The sequence below is a fragment of the Poecile atricapillus genome, chromosome 14, assembly GCF_030490865.1.
Source record: "Poecile atricapillus isolate bPoeAtr1 chromosome 14, bPoeAtr1.hap1, whole genome shotgun sequence".
NCBI lineage: Eukaryota > Metazoa > Chordata > Aves > Passeriformes > Paridae > Poecile > Poecile atricapillus.
This window is the reverse complement of record NC_081262.1, coordinates 2,285,537-2,292,885: the sequence shown is the minus strand read 5'-3', so window position 1 is coordinate 2,292,885 and position 7,349 is coordinate 2,285,537.

Here is a 7,349-nt window from a genome sequence, read left to right as displayed (position 1 = left end):
AGAGAGCTGTAAGGCCACGTTATAAAATCCTAGAATGATTTAGGTTGGAAAAAAACCTTAAAGCTCATCCAGTCCCACCCCCCTGCCATGGCAGGGACACCTTCCACTATCCCAGGCTGCTCCCAACCCCATCCAGCCTGGCCTTGGACACTTCCAGGGATCCAGGGGCAGCCACAGCTTCTTTGGGCACCCTGTGCCAGGGCCTGCCCACCCTCCCAGGGAACAATTCCTTCCCAATATCCCATCTAACCCTGCCCTCTGGCAGTGGGAAGAAACACATCTTCCAAAGAGTCTGTGCTGAGGACAGAGACCACAGCTCGAGGGGAAGGAAAAGGACAGGAGAGTATTTGACTACAAGAGATTATAGGGAAAAAAAAAAATTCTGTCAGAGTTCCTCATCTAGTAGGAGTTTTATATTACTAATGTTCACATAAACACGTGCTGATAAAAATGTGCCTTCATCCATTGGCTGAGCTGCTGTCAGAAGGGTCAGAGAATCCCAGTCTAATCCTGTTCCTGCCAGTCCCAGTCAGGAGCAGCAGAAAGCTCAGGGGCGTGGGGGGAGGGAGAACTTGGTGAGCTAAAACATCTCCCTGAAGGATCAGACATCAGAAGAGCAAGGAAGGTGTGGGGCACACCCTGAGGAGAGCTTGGTGTCCTGTGGAAAGCCCCCACAGCTCTGGGGTGATACATTTTCTGCCTGAAGGGCTGTAGCTGTCAGACTGCAGCAGCAGCCACTGGGACAGCAAAACCAGAGCTGAGGCACAGGCCATGGGGGACAGTGGCTGCCCAGGTATCACCCTGGGGACACGCCAAGGTGATGTGAGCAGGTCCTGGGAAGTGAGACCACAGCAGGGAGAGGCCTGAGAGGGCCAACAGGAGGGTGAGCAGATACTGCTGGAGCAAGGTTCTGGTTTAATCACACACCCAGAGACAAGGCTTGCTCCTCTAGGGAGCTGGTGGCACATTCAGGGCTTGTTTGCTCCATCAACACAGAGCTTTTAGTGAGGATGCCCATGACAGCCCTCCCTGCCCTTGTCCTCCAAGCTTTAACACAAAGCCACAGAGGGCTTTGAGGGCTCACCTGTAGTGGGGAGGGGCTGCTTCCACTGTAGCTGCTGCAGGGCTGCCTGTGTTCTACTGCTGGAATTGTCACTTCCACACCTGCCAGAGTCCTGGGTTGTACTCCTCTTGCAACCTCTGACCCTGGAAGGGCAGGAAGGAAACTCCTGCAGCTCCAGCTGATTCCTGCAGAAAGCACTGGGAGCAAGGCCTGAGGCTGCTGTGTGCCCAGACCCCAGACCCTGCAGCCTTCCCCTGGCATTAAGCTCTGGGCTTCTTCTAAAGCCTCTTTCTGCCAAGGGCTAATATTTTTTCCCACTCAATCTTTCCTTTCCTAGACATCTCCAGAGCATTGGGATGAAAAGATTTTCCTAAGGTCATCTTCCCTCCTCCCCTAGTGCTGAGTCACCACTGCATTCACCACAAGAATAGATTTTCATCTGCAGAGACTCTAAAGGATCTTGACACACACAAATAATCTGAGCCTTTCCACAGCATCAAGGACAGGCTGACAGCCACAGACAAACATTCCTGTAACTTTCACTGAGGTTTCCCAAAGCTCTGGGCTTGGGATGTGAGGGAATGACTCACTTGTCCAGGTGTTTTGTTGCTGCCCTTGTCAGAGAGGTGCAGGCCAAATTCCTACCACACATCTAGGGACAGCACCCAGAGAAGTGACGCAGGTGAAACATGTAACACACCGACCAAGGCTCAGGTGAGCCAGGACAGCCCGAGGTTCTCACCCTTTTCACCCCTTCTAGCACTGGTGTCACCAAAGTCGCCTGGTGAGAGCAGCAGGGCAGTGCTGGAGTCACCATCCCTGGGAGGGGCCAAAAGATCAGTGGATGTGGAACTTCCCGATACGGCTTTGCAGACACGGTGTTTGCTCAGTGGTTGGACTTGATCTTGGAAGTCTTTTCCAACCGTAACGATTCTCTGAAAGCATGGGTTGGACACTTCCCTGGGCGAGATGAGGCCAGGCTGGGCAGACAGGGCAGGGAGATGGGCTGGCAGAGCAGGGAGCCGGGAGGGGAGGGCAGGGAAGGGAGCCGGGAGGGCAGAGCAGGGAGCCGGGAGGGCAGAGCAGGGAGCCGGGAGGGCAGAGCAGGGAGCCGGGAGGGCAGGGAAGGGAGCCGGGAGGGCAGAGCAGGGAGCCGGGAGGGGAGGGAAGGGAGCCGGGAGGGCAGGGAAGGGAGCCGGGAGGGCAGGGAAGGGAGCCGGGAGGGCAGAGCAGGGAGCCGGGAGGGCAGGGAAGGGAGCCGGGAGGGCAGGGAAGGGAGCCGGGAGGGCAGAGCAGGGAGCTGGGAGGGCAGAGCAGGGAGCCGGGAGGGCAGGGAAGGGAGCCGGGAGGGCAGGGAAGGGAGCCGGGAGGGCAGAGCAGGGAGCCGGGAGGGGAGGGCAGGGAAGGGAGCCGGGAGGGCAGAGCAGGGAGCCGGGAGGGCAGAGCAGGGAGCCGGGAGGGCAGAGCAGGGAGCCGGGAGGGCAGGGCAGGGAGCTGGGAGGGGAGGGCAGGGAAGGGAGCCGGGCAGACAGGGAAGGGAGCCGGGATGGCAGAACCCGGAGTCGGGAGGGCAGGGCAGGGAGCTGGGCTGCCCAGAGCTGTTTACTCAGCTACAGCAAAAGCTGCTCATCTTTCTTAACTCCCCATAAACCATGACTCCTAACCCCCTTGCGACACATTCAGGCAGGGCAGGAATTTACTTCAAGGGATTTCAAGCCAGGGTTTAGATGGTTTGACCTACTTTGTGAGTGCTGTGGCATCACAAGGAGCACTGCTGGGGGGACACACAGGCTCTGCAAGGCAGGGAACTGAGGGAGAAGCAACAGCCCCTTTCACAGGTGAGCAGCTGGTGATGCATTTGGAGAGGGGAGATTTCATTCAGGCCCCTCTGAACAGGGATTAGGGCAGGGATGGATGGGATATTGGGAAGGAATTGTTCCCTGGGAGGGTGGGCAGGCCCTGGCACAGGGTGCCCAGAGAAGCTGTGGCTGCCCCTGGATCCCTGGAAGTGTCCAAGGCCAGGCTGGATGGGGCTTGGAGCAGCCTGGGACAGTGGGAGCTGTCCTTGTCTGTGGCAGGGGAGTGGAATGAGATGGGCTTTGAGGTCTCTTCCAACCCAAACCATTCTGGGATTCCATTAAATACTCCAGACAGAACAGGACAGACCAAGCTGCTGCAGCTGCATCTGTGCAGGAGTTTTGGATGGGATCCCACCATCAGCACAGACTCCTCTGCTGTGCACCTGCAAGGACAGGAAGGAGCCAGGACTGGGAGCAGCACACGAGTGACACACTCAGAGCACACAGCAAGGGCTCCAGGCCCATCTCATCACTGGCACTGCCTATTCCAGCCTGTCCTTCTCTAGTCTTGGATGGGAAGAAATTTCCAGTTTTTCTGGGAATTTCTCAGGGAAGAAGCACAGGCTGCCCAGACAGGTATAAATAAAATGCTTTAGCACTGCACAGAAGTGAGAACTAACACAAACCTCTGCTTCCAAGTGCAAGTGTTTCCCTAGGCTGTGTACCCTGAGTGTTTCCTTCAAGGAAATCTTCTATGGACTCCACAAGAACAGAAAAGCGAAATGCAAGGAAAGGCAAGTCTGGCCTGAGCCATTCCCTCTGAGGAAGCAGCATCTGTCCTAGGGTTAAAGGTGTACCCCTGGAGACCTTCTGCTGTACTCAGACTACTCCCAGTTTTCAGACCCCCCACCTCTATATCAGAGCTGTGTTCCAGGATGGAGCAATGGCAGTTTGGAATGGATCCTCTCACCTGTTCCATGTTCCCTTGGAAAGTGACCCTGCTGTGGGTCACTACACTTTATGTAGCTCTGGCTCCGACATCTGTATCCCCTGCATCCAGCAAAAGATGCTTAAGGAAATCTTCTGGCTCTACCAACCCCTCTTTATCCTAAAAGGTGAGATATTTCCAGCAGGATCAGTGGTCCAGTGTGAAAGTAGGTCTGCACCTGTGCAGAGCCCACACTGTGAGAGGCACCAACACTCCATGCTGTGCCAATGCTACACTGGTGAAAGATGGCTGAACTGAAAGGTGAAAATCCTCCCCAAACAAGCAAAAAGGTGCAAAAAGAGCCCGAGAAGGAAGGCAGTGCCAACTGCAGGAGTTGCTAAGTGTGACAAAAAGAGACAAAAAGCCTTTGTCTGCACTGCACAGTGCTGGATGGCCACGTTATCTGCACCTACATGCTTTGGAGTCTCTTACATAACCACAGGATCTGCAATGTTCTATCCAGCAAGAGCAAAAAATAGAGTTCTGCCTCCGCCTGAAATTCCTGCAGTGGGGGCGAGCATGGGAACAGCCCCCCCCAGCCTCCCCTGCCACACTGGGATCCTTCCACCCTGAACCTTCCCACTGAAATGAGAAGATATTTGGTGCCAGAAGGTACTTGGCCTTTCAGGTTCCCAGTGAGGGCTTCAAAAAGTGATCACTGGGCTTTCCAAACGAGGCAGCAAATTTATTCAGCCCCTTCCAGATGTGCAGCTGTTACCTGTGGCACCATTCCATGCACACATCTGGGCTGAGAGTGCTGAGCACCCAAGTGAAAGCTCTGTAGGAAGGATTTGTGGTCTCATTCTTACTTACTGCAACTTCCTGTGCTTACCCATAATACACACCTACCTAAAACTGTGCCTAAAAGACACAAGGAATAATCTGCCTGGGAATCAGGCCCAGCTCCATTTCCCAAGCTACCTGGTCACCAGTAATCCACATTTCTGGGGCTCCTAGAGAGGGAAGTCAAAGCTTTCTCCCCACAGCACATCATTGCCAGAGAAGATGAGAAGGACTCACCCAAGTGGAGAGTGTTGGACATGTGTCTCCTCCAAGTTCTGCTGCAGGGAACTGCCTGAGGCTCAAAAGAGCATTTACAGTCCAAGGAAATGAAAACCTTCACCCAAGTGCCTGCACTGGGATTTTTGAGGAGACCTGTGGAGAATGACAGAACATTCATGGTATGAGAAAATGAGGTGTTTCATCAGCATTAATAAACAACAAAACTGAGTGTGAAATGAGAGATTCTGCCTGTGTGGAAGTCTGGCTGCCTGCAGCACACACGGGTGCTGTCTGGGCTGGGGACTGAGCTGTTGACTTCATCACTGACACCTCTGCAGGCACCTTGAAAAGTGTCCTAGAACAAATCTTATCAAACTGATAGAAACATCATTATTTTTGAACTAGCCCTCTGTGAAGGAAGACTGAGATCAGCCATCAGGCTGGAGGTAGGAAGCTGACTTTCACCACCTGCCACACTCCCTTCAGCCCCACTCCCACTCCTGCACACCAGGCTGGACACACACAGATGTCACCGGCAGCACTTGGAGAACGGGCTCTTAATTAGCAGCTCTGTGAGCAGCTAATGAGAACTGACACCATCGATCAGGCACCTTCCTCAGAGCGCTCTGCAACCTTTCCAAACCGTGTGAGGGCTGTTTCCTTTCACAGACACCGGCTCCAGGCGGGATTTGTTAGAGATGTTCCAACAAAACAGACCCTGAGAACACAAGGGGAGGGCTGACAACACGCTGCTTGTGCACCTTAAAATTCCACAATATTTTAGGAGAGTGCCCCAGGCCGGGATGGGATGGAGCTGCCGAGGGCTGCGAGCTCCTCCGCGCTGCCTGTGCTCCCTCTGCCGGCACCAGAGCTCCGGGAACAGCTGTGTTAGAAATTAAATTAGAATTTTGACAACTAGGTCCAACAGTTTAATTAAAAATGAATTCAATTTAGTAAACTGAATAGTAATTTGGTATAAAAGAATACAGCATAGTAAAAGAATACAATTTAGTAAAAAAATTACAATTTATATATATATAATTTGCCAGTAATTAAGTATGATTAAAGCAGAAGCAAAACCGACTGGGGTACAGAGGCTTCCCACCCTGCCTCACCTTCAAAACAAAGCACTTCAAGCTAAACTTATATACTGTGTGTTTATACATATTCATTAATGTTTCCTGTAAATTTCCTCCTATTTCCCATTTTTCTGACTTTATGTCACTTTCCTTCACGGCACATGCTTCATTTGTTGTTAGGGGGTCTTCAGTCTTCTTTTGGGGGTCTTTTGGAGAAGGCTTCTCCTCTTCCCCGTTGTCCTTTGGATAACCTTACAGGTTTGCACTGTGTACTAAGTGTTGTGTTATGTTAGTCTACTAATTAGTCTTATATTCACTGATTTTTAAGCCAAATGCCTGAAGTCGTTCTAATTTGTCCATCTCAAGGCCGTTTTAGTCTTGACACATCACTTATCTTCCAAACTACATCCTGTACTTCAATTTTAACATGTAACATCTGTAAAGGGGTACATCTGTCTTATAACACAGATTCTTTTAATTGCTTTTAATAATAACTTTCTAAATAGTTACAATTTAGTTGGCATGAATCAATTCCATTTATTACAGCGGGGAAAAGCCCAAGACCTGCCCAGGACTCCACACCAGACTGTTTATCCTACAAAGGCTTTTCCACAGATATAATAATAACCACCACAGCACGATTGTTCTGGAGCAGATGGGGTCAACCTTCCCCCAGCAAAGCCACGCTCTGGACAGTCAGGATACAGCCACTAATTATTTATTGGTACAAATGCAGGAATAATTTCCTCAAAACTCTATCTGGATCCCTGCTGTTTGGAGACAGATCCCTGCTTGTCCCAGCCAAGACCTGAACAGAGCAGAGGGAGCAGAACACTCTGAACACGAGAAGCAGGATGGAAACAGACCTGGCGCTCCATGAGGCACCTGAACAGCTCTGGGAGCAAATCCAACCCTCCACAGGGCACCTGGTGAAGGTATTTCATGTGCTGGTACTTCAGAGGCTGATCTTGGAGGGAGCTGAACCGAGGGCTGAGTTCCTGAGAGCTGGAAATGGAGCCCTGGAGTGCAGTCCTACCTATACCTGAGGAAGCTCTCTGAGGCTGACAGCGCGTTAACAACCTCGACCTTACACCCCAAAATTAAATCAGCGACATGTGCTGTGTGCAGAGGAGCTCCCAGGGGCTGGAGCTCTGCCCTTCTGCTCCTGCAGCACGGCCCAGGGGAGCTCAGGGCTCTTCTTCCAGAGGTGCCAGCCCGAGCTAGAGGGGCCGGTCAGTGCCACAGCGGCTGCCCCATAACCGGAATAGTCTGACCACGACTACTGCGCATCACGACCGCAACAACAGAGACAGCGAAGGCAAAACAGGCTGATCACCAGCCGGGCTGCTGTCGCCGGGCCAGCGGCACAGGGGAGCTCAGAGGCGGCAGCAAGGAGGCCGCGGCTGGGACGCCTGGCA